The following is a 20,592-nucleotide window of genomic DNA, read 5'->3' on the forward strand; positions in this document are numbered from 1 at the left end:
AGGTGTATTATAAGCTCTGGATGTGAGGCCAGCAAAATTTCAAATATCTTAGAATGTGTAAATAATTTTTATGACATTGCATAGCCACAAAATTTTCTTCAAGTTGGGAACATTCTGTTTTCTTGGCTCTATATTCAATTGAGTTCATTCATTTTCTACATCAGTGTAAATACATGTAAAGAGAAAAACAATTCAGATAGATATTAAAGGTCCACAGAATGGTCTACAATGAATAGCTAAGAGTGGAAGAAAGGTAATTTATTATTTTAAAATGTTGTGTATTTAACATTTTGATCCTGGGACTGGAGGGCTGACTTTCTTCTAGCAGAGAACTTCAGTTCATTGCATCGTCATCAGGCAGCTCAACTGCCTGGAGCTCCAGCTCCAGGACATCTAACACCTCTTCTGGCTCCCATGGGCACCTAAATTCATGTGCACTTACTCACTGCTCACATACGCATAAATAATAAAATAAAATAAAACAAATTACAGTATAATTTTTATCCTGATAAATTTTCTCAGCCAAAATGCCTTTAAGTGCTACTGGTAAAGTAATTAACATACAATGAAGTAACATAAAATATTTTAATATGTAACATATGAAGAACATATTTACAAGAAACTCACTATGTGGTAGAAATAAAGTGTTGAGAACTCCAAGAAGACTAAAGAAATGTTGTTCCCTCCCTTTGTGAGATTTCTCTCTTCTGGGCAGAGTATACAAGTTACACTTAAGGTGATAAGAGCAGTAAAATGGTAAAGAGCGAGACTCTGTATGGACTGCCAGATGTGGATTCTGATTCTACTACTTAAAAGCAGAACAATAGAATGTAAATTTTTAACTATTTTTCTCAGTTTCTTCACCAATAAATGGGGACAGTAACAGAACAAATTTCAGAGAAGTTCTATAACAATTACTAACAAGAATTAGCAATGAAAACATTCATGCCATCTGATGTTCTTGGCACAATCAACCTGTAAGAAAGTGCAAGATTAGAGAAGTTAGAAGAGAGCAACAGAGCTAGGAGTACATTTGAAGGTCAGAGTCAAGTAGACTTAAGTTAAGAGAGGAAACATTTCCCTTGAATAAGTAAATGTGTTGCTGATCTGAGTGAAGGAACAGAATTCTACATGTTTTCTTATGTAAAAAAAAAAATTATCTTCTACTCTAAGAGCATATATGGGGGGAGGCCCCCCTCAGTCACAGACATAGGGGAGGGGAGTAGGGGGGAAGCAGGAGGGAGGGAGGAATGGGAGGATACAAGGGATGGGCTAACAATTGAGATGTAATGTGAATAAATTAATAAAAAATAACTAAAAAAAAGAAAGGGGTGGGCATAATATGATGAGAAACTGGAAATTAATAAAGAAAAAATAAAACCAAAAAATTATCTTCAATCTTAGCGGCTCAAGACAATAATATATTTTAGTCCTTCACTGTGTTTTTGTCACCTTGGCTAGTTACGTCCCACTAGGAAACACATGTGGTCAGTGTCAGAGGTATCTAGTGGTATTTGAGAGACTTGTATTAGGAGGAATGTGTACCAGGTTGCACTCAGAAAATCAACAAGTGTGTTGGGTGACTAACAGGGAATGTAAATGGATCTGTTACAAGATCACCTTTATGAAATCCATGTGGACTGAACTCACAACTTGCCAATTGGATCTTGATGGAAGGTTTCTCAAACTGAGAGTTCCAAGGGTATCAAATAAAATCCAAGGCTTATTAAGACATAGTCTGAGATGTTGAGTTCTAAAGTGTCACCTCCACCACATCCTACTGTGACAGGACAAGACAATGCAGAGGTATTTCTCCATCTTGTATTTTTGTTGAGGCTATTTCAAGTCTAACTAGAATCTGATCTCCTTGATAGAGAATCCCATGGGAGAAAAACCCAACTCTATTCTAGGAACTCAAGGCCAGTATGCCCTAGCTGATTTACCTTAGCTTCTGTTAAACTGCCTGTATGTGTGTGGAGCCCTTCACAGCTAACTGCTTATCTTAGCTTCTGTTAAACTTTTTGCTTCTATGAAGACTCCCTGCAACTGACCAAAGAGATGCCAGGACATGGTTGTTTGTTTGACTTCAGAAACACCGTGCTCTCCACACTGGGGACTTCAAGGGTCCTGGACTACCTCTGAGCATAGTCCCAGCTGCCTAAAATAAAGACTTTCAATTGGCTATACACTGTGCCTAAGGGGTCATCCCTGGTGGGCTCCCCTTAACACTATTGGCTTCATGGTGTCAACTCCTTATTCAATGTGAGATGAAACTTCAGAAGGATAGGGACACCAGGAGGTGAGGATCACCAGGAGATGGCTTGCCAATCAACTGCTAAATTTAATCCATGTTCTGTCTAGGACTTCACTGCTTCAATTTTAATTTGAGGATTCTGGATTTCATGTCTCTTCAGACTCTGTTCCAGTGCCAAGAAGCCTCCTTTATAGCTTCGTGCCCTGTTGATTTCTGTCCATTTAACATTTACCACTGCACTAAAATACCATTTATAATTATTAGATGCTGTTGGTAAAATTATGCTACATTTTGTAGAAAAATTAAACAATGAAACTCATATTCATTACAGAACACTTCATATCATACATCTTACTAAAAGAAAATGTATAGTAGATAATTAAAAAGAATACTGTTATATGCGTATTACCAGAACCTATTTAAAATTCAGTAGTATGTAACTACATTTTTTCAGAATTTTAAATGAGCTTAAAAGTTAACTTTATCATCATAAAATTCAGTCTCATAAAGTAAACTTATCAACAAAATAAGCAGGAAATTATGCACTTCAAAGTATCTTACACAACTTAGAACATATTCATATACCACATTCAGACAGAGAAATATTTACTGAATTTAAAAATGAATTTATTATGTGGAAGTTGGAGGATCCTTTAACTTTCATATACTGGTCCTTATTGTGCCAGGTCAGATTTCTACCTTTTCACACTGAGGTTTGACTACATCTTTTTTTTTTTTCAAATCATGAGATACCCAAGAATCTTCTGTAACCAAGGCAACCATATCATTCTGTGATTTCTGTAGTTTTTATAGGCAGAGAACCACAAGCATTCCTACTGGAGCTGGCTGTAATCATAGAAATATTTTCCTCTTTATTGGGACTACTATCTTTAAACTGCAACAATGAACAGTGGAATCATTTTCCAACCTCTCTTATTACATACCTATTCTATTATTTCCACCTTCTTGATTTCTACTGGCCACCTGGGCACACAGCAGCTCTCACCTAGGATTCTCAGTGGTTGTCACTGTGTACACATTGGTGATGCATCTATAAAAGGTAAAATGTTAGAAAAGGTTGTCTGTTTAGAACTCTACTTTATTAGGACTCCTTTGTATTTTTTCTGGAAAGCTTGTAAAGTAACCTTACGTTAGAGTTGCTTTATAACTCACAAATTTATTGACTATTAATGGGATGTGCTAGTTCTCTGGCTTTTTAATTTAAATGAAGTGAACTTTAGTCTGATTTAGAAAATGAGTGAGAGTTTTGAAGGCCTAGACAGAGTAAATTGATATTTCTAATATACTCCAACTGAGGATGCTTGAATCTAACTATTTCTAAATTGGTGTATAAAGCAAAATTTAAACCTGCTAAGGTTGTAGACAGAGTATTACAAAATATATTGGGTTCCTTTGGCTTTTGAACCATTTGTATAAAGTACTTTTTTTTTAAAATAAGGAACACATGATATAGCTTTCATGTGAATACACACAAACACAAACATACACGCATGCACACCCACCAACAAACACATGCACACGCATGTAGGAGAAAGTGAGAGAGATAAAGAGATAGAGACAGAGTCAGAGAGAAAATACAAATTATTTCAAGTCCCTGCCCTGATGTTAAATTCATTTAAAGTAGAATCTATTTCAAATGGTCTTTAATGATGATTGAGTAGTTTGCATGATACACAATCCTCACAAATTTCCTGAGACACTACAGCAATGGCCTTGTAAGAGATTAACTTGTTAACATCTTGTGGATTACTCTGTAAGAAAGCATTAACACCTCAGATCAGGTAGGTTCTCCAGGCCACTTTAACTAAAAGAGAGTATAGACAGAGTCCTCCAGTGCTGTGGCTGGCATGGTTTTGGGCATGACTTGATTGGAGCTGTTAGGGAATGAAGAAAGGACAGAAACACAGACATTCATAGAGAAAGCCTGGGATCTGGTCAGCCATGGACTCTGAAGGATATGTACAAGCAGCAGCAAAACTCAGCACATTTATTTTATACTGCTGAACTAGGCAGGCTATTATACACAGCTGAACTATGACTCTGGTTAACGAATAGTCATAAGATGGGTCTTTATAGGGAGCAGTCTGTGGTGTAGTCACCCAGGAGGAGCTAGTTGTTGTTGATTTTTTTTTCTGCATACACCATCAACATCCATATTCCCTCTAGGGGAAGGCCTTGTCGTTCCCCTGGTCCTGATCCAGGGAAGGCCTTGCTATTCCGTGGGTCTGAGGCACTGGGGTCCCTGACATGGCCGTGCTCATGTCAAGAATTCTCACTCATAAAAGAGTGCACTCACACAACACACCCTTCAGGCCCTCTTATCTCACCCAGAATTGCTAGAGCTTTTGCTGCCTATTTCTTCGATGACCATCACCAATAAGAATGGAAAAAGACAAGTGATATGTGGAATGTGCCAACAGGCATCAACCTGAATGAAGTTAGCTAACAATGGAAACTCACTAAGACAAATATAAATTTATTTCTATGATATAAAAAGGTCTAGGCTTATGTATTTATGAATGATAGGCAATCATGAGGCTTTGTAAAGAGGAAAAATAGGGTAATTTTTATTTGTTTAATGTTACTCTTTGCTTTTTGAGACAAGGTCTCATTATATAGCCCAGGCTATTCGATGCTTTATATATCTTAGACTAGCCTGAACTGGAAATCCTCCTGCTTTAGCCTCCTAATTACAATTAGTATAAGCCTTGATCACCATGCCCAAATTAGAGTTATTTTATTTTAAAGCATTAATTTTTCATCTAGTATCATGCACACCTTTTATATACTTACAATTTAGGACTGTGTAATGCTTGTGAGAAATTATATGCTTTCAGAACAAAACAGCCAGACACTGACACTGGATCAGACCTGACAGGATGCATTCCTTGTAGCATACTGGACATTGACATCCTGTTTGGAGAAAGTGGTTGAAAAGAAAGGGGAATATAGCAATGTACAGGAAAGACAGAACAAAAAGTAGATTAGTAAATTCCTCAACTTAATGCTTCAATTGTCACTCACAAGATATTTTAATCCACTGATATAGAATTTTGTATATAAATGCAAAATAAGTTCTAGATACAGTGGTATAGAATTCAAATGTAAGATTATTCTTCACATAGAATATATATATATGTATATATATACTCTAATAGGAGTAATTATACCCTTATAACTCAATTACAATACAAGATTTACTTTCAATGCTTTGAAAGTGCTATCAAGCTTTTTGGGAGAAATAAGTTATACAAATTAAATGTTAGTACATTAAATCATGGTCATGCCAATTGCTAGTCTACTGTTATCACAAGAATATACATCTTAGGTACAGCAGATAGATATGACTCTATAGAAAGACAAGATCTTCAAAAACCCCAGAAACGTGCAGAATATGGCATTTTTAAATGTTTTTTATTACTTTAAAGATTCATTGACAATGAGACAGGTTAACTCCGAACAACACCCAGCCTACCTCAAAGAGGATGATGAGCATCAAAGAACCTCCTTATGGAGATGGCTTTAAATGTGGCAAACCAGCCACTGGGCAAGAGGTCCTCATTTCTACCACAGACAGAATTCTGCTGGAAAAGAAGGGGCAAGCTTGAATGCAGGCAGAGTCGACGTCCAAATTCTGCCAAGACAGGGTAAGCAAGTCCTCAATAGTTCCTGCTTCACAAATATATCTGTCAGATATATCAGGCCAGAAGGCTGAGGAAGATGCTCCAACGTTATAGAGAGTTTTGGGTGACTATTCAGGTAAAATTTCTACGTGTATGGCAATGATTCTTTAGTTTGCTATTAAATTAGAAAAGTAAGATGTGAAGACTTCCTTGAGGGCTTGCAGCCTGGAAAAGATAGGATGCTAGAGAGTGCTGTTACATCCTGTCTCCTAAAGGCTCACGATGAAACAGGAGAGGTTGGAATGACACTACAGTTGGGATTTAAAGTGAATAAATCAGTAAATTAATGAGGAAAAAGAGAAAACTACAGATACAAGTAGAAAAGAAGTAAATTTGGAGAGGTACATTGAATGAAATATGGAAAAGTAGAATCCTAACAGAAAACATTAAAAAAAAAGACAGTAGTTTTGCTTTTCCCTTGGAAGGTGTTACCAAAATATTAATCTATCTGAGCTTTTGTCTAAGGTCAGCAAACAGCATGAAAAGAGGTTCTGTGGATACAATATATCCTTAGATAAAAATCTTCAGTGTCAATAGTCTGGGATTATTTTACTCACTGAACTTGGAATTCATAGTTACTTTTTAGTTGAATGCTGCAAACAAGATCAAGATATTCCCTTAATATTCCCTGCTGTTGAGAATACTATTAAATGACCATGCATAGAGAGAACCTAGGCATCTCAGTCTCCTTAAGGGTCCCCTAGAAAGAGGAGCAGGGGCTGTCTCTGCTATGGAGTCTATGGCCTGTTCCTTGATGACCTCCCTCCAGTGAGGGGCCTTATCAAGCCACAGAAGATGATGAGACTTGAATGGTTGGCTTCAGTTGGTAGAAGTAGAAGTCTCCCCTCTCTGAGAACCAGGGGCCTGTCATAGAGAGGAAAGAGAGAGGTAGAATGTAGGGACTGGGAGGAGATAAGGGAGGGGCTACAACCAGGATATAAAGTTAAAAAAATTTAAAAATATGAATTTAAATAAAAAGAACCAGACATTCACATTGGATCAGACCTGACAGGATTCATTCTTCTCAGCATGCTGGACACTGACATCCCATATCCTTCATGTTCCAGCACCAAGTGCTTCAATTGCTGTTCCTCATCAGAATAAGACAGCTCCCAGGACACTATCAAAGAAATCTTCCAATCTCTATTGATTCGGCATTTCAGACTGTCCCACACAGAACTCCAATTAAGCCTGGAATTTCTCAACATTTAGAAACTGGACCAAAAATGGTATTCTTAGCTTGTTTAACCATTTCCCCAATTTTATTTGGGTCCCTACAAAGGTATTATTTGTCCCAAATCAGCTCGAAGAAACCTTAAGAGAACGATACCCCATTTCCTTTAAGGGGGGTCAGGTAGGTTTTTGGTTGCTTCGTGGGCTATATAGGGTTATTATTATCAATGGAAGTTGGTTACAAGTTATTAATGGTCTTATTTAGAGACAAAACAAGGTTATACTCAGCTATGTCTCTCTTTTCCTTTATCTTACATTCTTAGGATTGGAGATAGGGGTTGAAAAGAAAGAAGGGGAGAATATAGAAATATATATCAAAGATAGAACAAAGGAAGATTAGTGAATCTACTCCTCAATGTAATGCCTCAATTGTTACTCACAAGGTTATTTTCAATTCACTGGTATAAAAATTTGTATATAGATGCAAAAGAAGCTTAATTCTAGATACAGTAGTATAGAATCCAAATGTAAGATTGTTCTTCACACACATTATATATAATTCTGCTCTAATATGAGTTATTATACCCAAAAAACTCAATATAATACAAGTTTTACTCCCAATACTTTGAAAGTGGTATTGCAGGCTGTTTAGGATAAATAAGTTATACAAGTTAATTGTTACTTGATCAAATCATAGTCATGTCAATTACTAGCCTACTTTTATCACAAGAATATACATCTTAGGTGCAGCAGATAGATATGATTCTATAGAAAGATAAGGTAGGATAGTTAGATAATGTCTTCAAAAACCTCAGAGTTAAAAATGTCACACACAAGCTGTGGATTAATGAGCTGGAGAGTTATCACACAAAAAAACTGGGAAGAAAAATGGACCTAATAAAGTAGAGAAGAAAATGAAATTTGTTGTACTCAAAATCATTTCTTTCTTTAATGATTTTTAAACCCTGTCCTATCGCATACTGGGAGAGATATGCTTACATTTTCCTCTGGTGGTGTTTTAATTTTTGGCATCTTATAATGATGAAGCTCTGCTATTTGGGGAATTAAAATTCAGATTTATAAAATCCTTTGATAAAGATAACTCATTACAAGTAAAAAAAAACCTTAGAGGCATGCGGAATATGGTGTTTAAAATGTTTTGTCATTTTAAAGATTCACTCACAATGAAACAGGTTAACTCCTGGCAATACCGAGCCTCCCTCAAAGAGGATGATGAGTATCAAAGAACCTCCTTATGGAGATGGCTTCAAGTGTGGCAAACAAGCCACTGGGAAAAATGTCCTCATTTCTACCACAGACAGAATTCTGCCTTTAAAAAAGGGCAAACTTGGATGCAGCCAGAGTCACTGGCCAAACTCTGCCAAGACAGGGTAAGCAAGTCCTCAATAGCTCCTGCCTCACAAATATATCTGTCAGATATATTAGGAATGAAAGTTGAATAAGATGCTACAACATTATGGAGAGTTTTGGGTGACTACTCAGGTAGAAAACTGTCTCTGTCATCTTCTCTTTTGGAAAGCTACTAACCTGCACTCCTGGCACACTCAAGTAATCAATTTTTATCCCTTCTCAAATCTCTGATGGGGTTGAAGACCAGATAGTTTAGTCTTTCAATAAACTTAATAGGTTAGGGGTTAAGATGCTTTTAGATCAAGATAGATGCTTTAAGTTAATAGAGATGAATGAAATATGATAGATATTGAAGTTCATTTAGAAATTTAGACCCAACAAGTTAGGAAAAATGTTTACTACAAGTTAGCCAAATACAAATAGACAAATCACTATGAGTGTAACATTTATATACTTCCTGATTGTCTCATGATTCTTCCTGTTGTATGTAGTTTACTTTATTCATGTGTAATAATCTAAATATATGTTAAAAAATAAACATAATAAAAATACAATTTAAATTTTAAAATAAATAAATAAATGTTTAATTAATAAAAAAGAATTGTATAAAATAAAATAAAAATTGGAGGAAATTTGAAAACTTTAAGTAAATTAGATTTCTATTTTTTAAATAACAGATTCAGAATTTGGGAATCTCTAGAGAATTGCTATCATTGTTTTGTGAAACATAGACACAAAAGAATTAATGAATGAAGGACTTAGTTCAGTTTGGTAGGAATGACCTAATCTCTTTTTTTGTTTTGTTTTGTTTTGTTTTTTATTATTTGTCTCTTTTACATATACATTTATATTATATATACAATAAAATACCTACAGCAAGAAATATCAGGAGAAATTCGGGACTTATACAAATGTTGCATTCCAAGTGTTTTGGCTATTTGTATTTGGAAACCTTGAAGAAAACAACTTTCTTATCGTGGTGTGTCTAAAATTCTGAATGTAAATCAATATCTATCAGACCTTATATTTATGAACTAAAAACTTCTATCTACACTGAAAAATATCAACCCCCAAACAACTAAGCTTAATTGTGAAACTGAACTATCTGGTCTTTAACCCCATCAGAGACTTGAGAAAGAATAAAATTGATTTCCTTGCATAAACAGGGAGTACAGGTTAGCAGCTTCCCAAATGAGAAGATAACAGGAACAGTTTGCTGCCTGAACAGTCATCTGAGATTCTATGATTTTGGAGCAACATCTTTAACCTTCTGTCCCAAAATATTTAACAGATATATTTGTGAGGCAGGAACTATTGAGGACTAGCTTTCCCTGTCTTGGCAGAGTTTGGCCTTTGACTCTGCCTGCATTGGATCTCTCTCTGCCCACCAGCTGCTTATTGGCCTAGCCTGCTGACCTATGTTGGGGACAGTAGGCCATATGGCCATTGTTCAGCCATCTTGTCAGAGCCTATACCTTTAGGCTCCTATTTCTCCAGCAGTCTGCCATTTACCAGAAACCAGCTGACTCTGTCATGGTTCGGCAGTTAGACACCTATTGTGGTTTATTGTGGGGGACGGTCATTCTAAGACCCCTGAGCTCATAATAAGAGCTACTCCTTTCTGGCTATAAACTAGCTTTCCAGTAAGACTACTGGTAAAATCAGATTAAAGGCCAGCTGCCCACGAGCAGCAGTTCCTAGAACTTTTTCCTGACTAACCAGATCTTTTACAACTTTCCTTTCTCTCTGGAATTTCTCCCTCTTCTGTGATTATAGCAGCTGTAAAGATAGACACCTGCTGGAGTATTCCAGAGTTAGGTATCCATAGCAACCCTCGCTTATGCAAATACCCATGCCCCCGTGCCTATAAAAACTCTGTGAAATTTTTCAATAAAGGGGGTTTAATCAGAATCCAGACTTGTCCCCATTTCTTGGTGTCTTGTGTTCTCTTTTTTATACAGGTTGATTCTCCTCCCGAGCTTTTGTTGAACCCCAGCAGGCCGGGCCACACCTAATCTCTTGAACACAAATCATAAATATTTCTTCAAATTTTTCCTTGTGAACAGTAATAAATAAATTTTGTTTAATGTAGTAAAGTTTATATTTTTATAGTGAACTATATGTTTTATTTTTACTATTATCTATACTATCTTAAAGTACTGAGAATTTAAACATTATAGAAAGTGAAATTACATACAACATATTGTATTATAGTTTAGTACTTTTAAATATGTTATTTGTATTAAGCATGAAAAAATTTCTATGGGTGCTTAACTTGTCTAATCCTAGAATGTGGGAATTGGCAGTTGGGGGTTTATGACTTTAAGGTCACACAGTGTAAGCAAAACTGAAGTCTTTGTGTTCAAAGGTAAATACTAGTGAACCTGGATTGTTAATCACACTGGATTTTTGCTTTAAAAGAAGGAAGGCATAACCTGATATCTGCCTAGAAATTTTGTAGCTGCCTGACCTTTTCTGTGTCTCTATGGCAGAGACCACAATAAAGCCTTCACAGACCTTTATTGTGAGCTTGTTTTCCTCATTCAATGCACGAAATCTATCTTTATGGAAGGTGTCACATGTAATCAATCTAGTGAACCCATCTTTGTGAAAGGTGTCACATGTACCAGAGTTTTGTGTATTCACATCTGATCTTCTAATTAGATGACCTTTTGGTTTATTGTGTTCATTGGATTGAGTTAACAAAAGGAAGGCTTTAACTAAATTGTGTGATGCTGAAATATGCTTTCAATAAATTACTGGGAGCCAGACTCCTAAAGTTTGAAATAAAACTATTTAGTCAAATTGAAACCAACTACCTTCTAACCTCTGATGGGTTTTATTACTTTGCTGGCTGTGGTGATTACAGAGACCCCCACAAATCTGTCTAGTATGTACTGATCCTGTTTCAATATTTATATAATTTTAGGTTCATGAGAGATATCTAATTCAATAATGTGCTTTCAGGGCAAGTATGTAAACCTGATTTCTCCTATATAATATGATGGATGTAGGCTATATACTTGTCAGTTCTTTGGTACAGAATCAAAATAGAAGGATGCTTGGGCCCAGATAACATACTAAACAAAAATCATTCAGAAGCCTCAGTATAAAACAAGAATATGTGTGAAGAAACAGCTGGTTGACGCCTGAGAAGGAACACTGAAGGATAAACAATGCCCTCGACATGCCTTCCACTTAAGCGCAACGCTGAAGATAATTTTAAAAATATGTGTAGGTCTTAGCAATAGAACAGATAATATATTCAGTTGTCCTTGTATACAATTCAATGTCATTGATAAATCAAAATTTCACATGATTTATCTTCCTTCGCTAAGATAATTAGATTCAAGATTTTTTTTATTGAAACACTTTAGCAATGCAGGACAGTCTGTGAATACTGCCAAATTACCATGCTATTTCAGCCTCTCCTGCAAGTGTTGATTAAGAAATTACCATTCAGAATACAGTGAAATTTTTACCAATGTAGGAAAAGTAGAATAGTAGGTTCTTCAACATTGTCTATGAAAAACACCCTTCAAGCCAGGAGTTGCTGTCTGGCTGGCTATGTTTAAACCAACAGGGATGATTTCCTATCTACAATCAGGATGTATAAATTGAATATAGAGTTTGGGTATCACCTATTACAAGTAACACTATTGCAGTCCTTGTCTAGCAATAATGGTGGCAACTACATCACAGTGCCTGCACCATTGGCTCAGTGGTGGAAAGACCTTGCTCTTTGAGGTGGCTGTCCTCCTTGTCCATATAGCATTCTGAGCTCAGCAGCATTAGGTACAGGACTCCCTCTCCTAGGCAGGGCCTCTGGCTCTCTGCCTGACTCCATCTAGAGAGTGTCTTTAGGCATAAATGTCCCTAGGCACATTTGATCAATGGCCCTTGACACAGCTCCCTGCTAGCTCTCCCCTCACTGCACCTATAGGATGATTAGGTGCTGTGTTCCAGTCCATAGGATAGGTTTGTCCTGCCAAAGGTAAAATAAGCATCCTTAATGTTCCTGGTTTCCACCAATCATGAACCCATATCCTGGAAGGCCACAACCAATGCCTCAAGGGCTACATAGTCTTTGTTCTCCTTGAGAACATTTGAACTAGCTCCTGAAGTGGTTCCCAGCATGTTTGATCTCCATTGTGCTTCTTGCCTTCCAGGCCCTGTGTCTCCTCTTCTGTTCCTCGTGCCTTGGTGGGCTGGTGGCCATCAGCTCTCGAGGGAAGAGGAGAACCACAGCTCAGGAACCATAACAGAAGAGCTGAGCAGAAAAATTATAAGAGCCAGAAAATAAGGACATCTGCTGTGAAACAGTGTTTCCAAGGAATAGCTGTGTACTAAAGAGTGGAGCCATGGCGATATAAATGGAAATGTTTAAATGGGCAATGGAAAAATTTGCAGTTTCTCACTTCCATTTATAAACTATGGCTAGAAGATGAATCACCCTTTCCCAAGGACAAGCCAACTATTTGTTGTTCAACACAGAAATATCAACCTTTAAATCATGTATACAACAACCAAAATTTACTTGAATTCTATGTATGAATTCTTACAGACACTTATACAAACACACACACACATAGATGTGTTATGCATGTGATGAAAAATAACCTAAGAAATAGAGGTTATAATCTTGAGAGTGAGTGGGTCTATTAGAAGAGTTGGAAGGAATGTAGCTTGCATGATCTGGGAGAAGGAAGTGATACATTTCCACATCAATTAAAAACATAAAATGTGCATTAAAGTATACCTGATATGGAAAGGACATAATTTAGTATAAACACTTGAGTTGAAGTTCTCTTTCAAATGTAACAGAGAACTACAGTCATATCATTTTACTTTCAAGAACATATATTATTTTCTGATGATTCAGTTTTTATTATTATCTTCATTCATTACATTATTTTTATCCTCTTTGAGTCAGTCAAAAGATAAAATGTTTTAAGGGAAGATACCTATGAAGGTTGGAGAGTAATAGAGATGGAGAAATAAACTTTACAAAAAATGTATTTATTTTGGATGTTGAGAGATATAGTAACAAGGAAATTCATGCAGTTTGATCATATATCTGGAAACTTTGTATATAACAGAAGACATATTCATAATGCATGAGAGAATCTCAAATTTTAATTAAAATTGAAATATCTAGTATTAATGTTTAAATGATTTTTACAAATGCACATGAAAAAATAAAATGAAACACTCATTTATAAAGGAACTTTTTCATGATAAAATTGTAAAACAATATTCAAATCAGAAATCACATAGTCATTATAATGATCTGTACAGAGTGGCTAGTATTTAGTAAAGTGGTGAAGGGAATTTTATTATCACACAATGTGAAATCTTAAAGTTGCCCTCTTATGATTGTACTAAGCCTGAGTGTCATGCCAAGAAATACATCAGCCTAGTCCTTGAGAACAAGTAGTGAGTCTTCCCTTACTTTCAAAATGTCAAAAACCATAAACATACATCCACTAATTTTTTAAAATATATTTTCTTAATTTATCCATATTACATCTCAATTGTTATCCCATCCCTTGTATCCTCCCATTCCTCCCTCCTTCCCATTTTCCCCCTACTCCCCTCCCCTATGACTGTGACTGAGGGGGACTTCCTCCACCTGTATATGCTCATAGAGTATCAAGTCTCTTCTTGGTAGCCTGCTGTCCTTCTTCTGAGTGCCAGCATGCCTCCCCATCCAGGGGATGTGGTCAAATACGGGGCACCAGAGTTCGTCCACTAATTTTTAATCCCATTATAAGACAGCATTTGAGTCTCTCATTATTACTCACTGGTAGATGGAAGTCAGCCTTGCAAAGACTATCAGAGACAAAATGCGAAGAGTATGCTACAGAACAAAATACTGAAATTAATCAAACTTCTACTAAGAATTTTATAATTTAGAGAGCACAGAAATATCAAAATTGTCAGCACCCTTAGCATATGTTTTTTTGGGTGTGGTAAGAGTAATTACTTGGACTCTATGTGAATCATGTCCATTTCCTTAAAGGTAATAGCACAGAATGTCTCAATATTGTATACTTTATTCAGGATTATATGATTATTTTCTTATTTGCTAATATAGAATATTCATGATATATATTCCAGTAAGGTCCACTGAGCAAATGAAATTGTTCTTTTGCAATCTCCCTTATATATAAGGCATTTTGTTTAGTCTTTTTTCATACTTCTAACAAGTTAATGACAAGCTCATCAAAGATGGGTTGTTTTGTTTTTAATTTTCTCATGTGACTCTAACCTTTTAAGCTATCAGGAATATAGATAGTTTGGGAAATAACTTTGGGGCTTTACAGATCTTATCAATGAATACAAGAGAGAAGGCAGTGTCTCGGCATACTGAAAAAAAAACTTATTCAAAAGCTATACCTCAGAATAGAAGGGTAAAATCAAATAAGAAATCTCCTCGTGCATAACTCCCAACATCTGGGCAAAATCTTTTAAAGGCTCAGTGCAGAATAACATATAAGATCTGTATTAAGGCCAAAAGTTTACAGGTAGGACTTCCCGTTAGTAAAATTTGGTATATCTAAATACACAATAAATAGTGTGAAGAGGAAGTATACAGAATAGGAGAGAATCTTTGCCACCTGTACATCTGACATAGGATTAATATCCAGAATACACAAAGAACCACAACAGTACAGTTAGAAAAATAAATTATTTATTTAAAATGGGCCTTGGAGTGGACATTTTGAGAGAGAGAGAGAGAGAGAGAGAGAGAGAGAGAGAGAGAGAGAGAGAGAATATAAAGGTCCCAGGAAAATCTCAAAAAAAATACTCCTCTGCACTTTTGAAATGCAAATCAAACCAGTTGAGGTTTATTCTTATTTTTTCTCATTATTACTTTATTTTTTATTCTCCTGGCTTCCTGATTGTATCCCCTTTTCTCATGCCCTGCCTGTCCCAACTTCCATTCCTCATCACCACTCCCCTCTCTCCTAGTCCTCAGAAAGGGGGAGCCCTCCTCCTCTATCATCTAACCCCAGCCTATCAAGTCTCATCTGAACTGCCAGTATCCTCTTTCTCTCTTCCAATGAGACTAGCCCACCAAAGGAAAGTGAATAAAGAGTAGGCACCAATGTCATATTCAGAGGTAGTCCCTACTCCCAATATAATGGGACCCACAAGGGGCTAGTGCTGCCTATAAACTCCATCTGAGTAGGGCATCTAGTTCATGACCATGCATGGTCCTTGGTTGGTTCATTTCACTGTTTTCTGCAATTGCCCTGAGCCCAGATTTCTTGGCTCCATTGGTCTCCTTGTGGAGTTCCTTTCACCTCCAGGTCCTTCTATCCCACAACTGCTCCATAAGACTGCCTGTACTCCACCCCCAAAGTTTCGCTATGAGTCTCAGCATCTTCTTTGATCCCCTGCTGGGTGGAGTCTAACAGAGGACCTCTATGGTAGGCTCTGGTCCTGTTCCTTCTCTTCAACTTCTTCTGGTGTCTATTCTATTTGCCATTCTGAATGAGAATCAAGCATCCTCCGTAGGATCTGACAAAATCTGACGCTACATCTGACAAAATCTACTATCCAATATATATCAAGAAATTAAGCTGTAGCGTGGATATCTAAATTACATTATACAAACTTTTAGAAGCTAAGTAACAAGAAGGACCTAGGGAGGATTGCTGTTTTTGTGGTCCATCTTATGTTCAGGTACATTTTATAGTCTGAAAAATATAGTACTATGTATTATGTATATAATACATGATAATTATATAATAGCACAATAAAAACAGCAGAATTACATGTAATATATAATATAATAAATATATGATCATATATAATATGTGTTATGTATTTTATACATTATATATTTAATAATTAATAATACCACAATAAAAACAGTAGTATTATATATAATATATATCATATGATATACAATGTTAATATATTAATATAATATCATATATTAATAATAACGATATGCATAATAACAGAATTATAACAGAGAATGATAATAAAATAATAACAGAGAATAATAGTTATAATATCATAATCACAATCATCTTAATAATAACAACAGGGAGCATAATGACAGATAAGCACTGGAAAGAGTTCAGGAGGTGGGCGCACAGAACACACAGTGGAGAAAGAGCACATGATGGGCTGACCAATAAGCACAATGGCTGTTTTTCTCTCAAAAATATTTTTAACTCACAATTTTTCCTCTTTAACGTATATATTGACATGCTTATCCATATATATGAGTGCATACAGCAACAATTAATGAGGAAAGAAATCGGATGGAAGTTTGAGGGGAAGGCATGTGATATGCAAACACAATGGCTACTGTCATCCCAAAGTACAGAGTGGATAAACAAGACATGGTGTGTGGGTGGATGCAGAGAGCAGAGAATGCAGTGAACAAAACAAAAAACAAAAAATTGGGATTTTTGAATGTTGTATATTTTTTCAGTTAAAATAAAAATCTAATGTAAAATAAAAATTGAAATAAAATAAAAGTTGGACTAAATAAAATAATGGTTAATATAAAATAAAATTTACAATGTGATCTAAAATGAAATCTAACATAAAATAAAATTTAAAGTAAAATAAAATTTACAATAAAATGAAATTTAAAATATAACAAAATTTTAAAATCACAAAATCAAAGCCAGGTATGGTGGCACATGCCTGTAACCCCAGCACTTTGTGAGGCAGAGGCAGGAGCATCTCTGTGAGTTCAAGGCCAGCCTGGTCGGTCGACAAAGTGAGTCCAGAACAGCCAAGGACACACAGAAACACCCTGTCTCGAAAAACTAAAAAAGAAAAAAAAATCACAAAATCAAATTCTAAATGGATCCGGGAACAACACCATGAAATAATCATCCCATGACAAGCTTGGGAGAGGTGAGACCCTCAGCAGTAATATCCACACATGTCACACACATCACACATGCACATCATATACATATGGCACACGTCACTCATGCACACCACACATACACATATGTTGCTCAACCACATCACACACATCACATACACACATCATACATACCATACATACTTTGCACATTCATTCTGTAGCCACGTCACTCAAGCATGTCACACAAACAAGTCATTCCCTATGCTGCTGCACACATACATGTTCATGCTGTATTTTAAACCAGATAAACAAAAAAGAGGCTGTGTGTGGAATGGTTTGTAGTCATGAAAGAAAAGGGATTTACTGTCATAATTATAATATTATTGTATGGTAATACATATTATTATAGAATTATAATATAATCTTAATAATAAGTAATATATTTTCATACAATAATAACATAAAAATAACAATGTTACATAATATATAATAATTATAATATAATAACAATTAATATTATTAGATAACATATATAACATATACTATATACTTATGCAATAATGTGATCATATTTTAAAACAATATATATTTTATATAATTATAACAGTGATACATTATAAAATATAATATACATGTCATTCAATATGCAATATATAACAGTATAATCCTATTCTACAAAAACCTGCGCTATTCTACAGAAACGCTCTGTGCTCCACTCCTGAGTTTATTCTAAATCTATGTGTATGTGTGAGACCATGTGTGATAGATTAAAAGACCTAGTGGCCAATTGTTAAATATGTAAATACATGCAGTTGGTACCATACATATTTATGAGGTGGATGTGGAGAGAACTTTTGTAGATGTATGCAAGTGAGTCCATGAATACATCCAGATAGACATGCACAGGATGGAGGAGAGGGCATATGCAAATGTACGCAAATATATTCCAATCTGCCCTTTAGGTCTTTCTGATCAAACTGGGCACCTACTGGTAACCTCCTGAGAGTGGTTTCCTGAGAGTCATTTCTGGGCAGCAGTGTGCTGACAGAGATGGTTCTCCCAGGCTGAGGTCCTGGGGTAGACATGGGAGCTTTGTTCAAAATAAAATAAAATAAAATTTAAATAAAGTAAAATTTAAAATAAGATAAATTTTAAAATAAAATAAAGTTTAGAATAAGATAAAGCTTAGAAGAAAAATTAAAATAATATTAAAATAAAAATAAAATAAATTTCAAAGTAGTAATAATAATACAACTTAAAGTAAAGTGAAATTTTTAAAAGTTTAAAATAGAATAAAATTTAAATAAAATAAACTCTAAAATAAATAAAAATTGAAATAAAATAAAATTTTAAATAATAAAACTTAAATTTAATCCAAAATGGATCTCGGAACACCTCTGTGAAATAAACACTGTACTCCCTGCTAAAACCTCACCCACCTTTTTCTTTCCTCACATGCTTTTTCCACACGCTGTTTCCCGTAACTTTTATTTCTACTTTAAATTTTTTCTTTTCTTCTGTCGCATTTGCAGTAGGAGGCATTGGGCACACAGGCCCTGCCCCTTTGTAAAATAAAAAGAATCCAAATTAAAATTTTTTAAATATAAAAATTAATACTCAGAACTCCAAAGAAGAGAAAAATAGAATTTAGTTTTAAATTTTAAATTTTCCTTTTCTTTTCTTTTCTTTTCTTCCCAGGATGGGGCAGGGGGTTTGGGTTGAACTGGAGGTTAGAGATCAGGGGTTACTTGTGTTTGTGTGTGTGTGTGTGTGTGTGTGTGTGTGTGTGTGTGTGTGTGTGTGTGTACACATCCGCATCTACATCTATGTATGTGTTCCTCCCCCTTTTTTTAAACTCCAGTGCGTCATATTGTTATTTTATTTATATTTTTCATTTCTTAATTAATTAAAATTAGTTTTATTTTTACAAATTTTTTCTTAAAGACACAAAAGACCCGGAAATACTTCTCTCTCTCTCTCTCTCTCTCTCTCTCTCTCTCTCTCTCTCTCTCTCTCTCTCCTTCTCTGTCTTTCTCTGTCTCTCTGTCTCTGTCTGTCTCTCTGTCTCTCTGTCTCTCTCTGTCTCTGTCTCTCTGTCTCTGTCTCTCTCTCTGTATCTCTCTCGTTAAATTTTTCTTTCTTGGCTTCCTTGTTCTGTTCGTGGTAAGAGGGAGAAAAGTACCAGCCCCTGATTCACTTCCGGATCGGGCGAATCAGCCCCTTTCTAGGATGAGGGGGTCCCTTCTAGGTCTGGTAGGTCCGCCCCTTCCACGTAAATTTAAATTCTTGTTTACGTTTTTTAAAATTACAGTGAAAATGAAAATTCAATGTTTTCTGGAATTTCCTGCCCAGTCCTTGGGGTCCCGCGGCATCATGGGAGGTGGTAATGTATCCTGAGGGGTCCATGAGCATCATGAGATATCCTTGGGGATCTGAGGTATTTCCTGTTCTCTTTGGTTCTTCAGCTATTCCTGCCCACTCTACATGCCCATCAACCATCCTTCAGCTCAGAAGTCCCGTCCACCTGACCTGTCAATCACACATGCATTTCCATTGTCCATGTCTAGTCCCTATACCCACGTCAATCAATCAGGCCCTGCCCCCTTGTCAATAATGGTTATTATGGGATGTGTATGATTACAGGATGTGCAGGGTTATTATGGGATGTGTATGGTTATTACAGTATATGTACGGTTATTATGGGGATGTGCAGGGTTATTATGGAATGTGTATGGTTACTGTGGGATGTGCATGGTTATTACGGTATGTGTACGGTTATTATGGGGATGTGCATAGTTATTGTGGGGTGTGCAGGGTTATTATAGGATGTGCATGGTTATTGTGGGATGCGCATGGTTATTATGGGATAGGTAGGGTTACTGTGGGATGTGCATGGTTATTATGGGATATGTAGGGTTACTGTGGGATGTGTAGGCTTATTATAGGACACAGGACACGCGTGTGCAGTATATGTGCTACATATGCAATGTGTCCTGTGTATTATAGCGACACACATGTGCACACACACAGACACATACATACATAGGACCCACGTACACACACATTTACACACAAACACATCAAACCTACATACACAGATAAACACACACAGCTGCGAACATACAATACACGTCATATACGTCACATCTGCAGATGCTCAAGCGGAAGCATGGACATGCACATATGTACATATATACATGCATGCACTTACATCCATGTAGGATTTATGCACACACACTCACAGA

The sequence above is a fragment of the Acomys minous genome, assembly GCF_964271855.1.
Source record: "Acomys minous genome assembly, chromosome: 7".
In the NCBI taxonomy this organism is placed as follows: Eukaryota; Metazoa; Chordata; class Mammalia; order Rodentia; family Muridae; genus Acomys; species Acomys minous.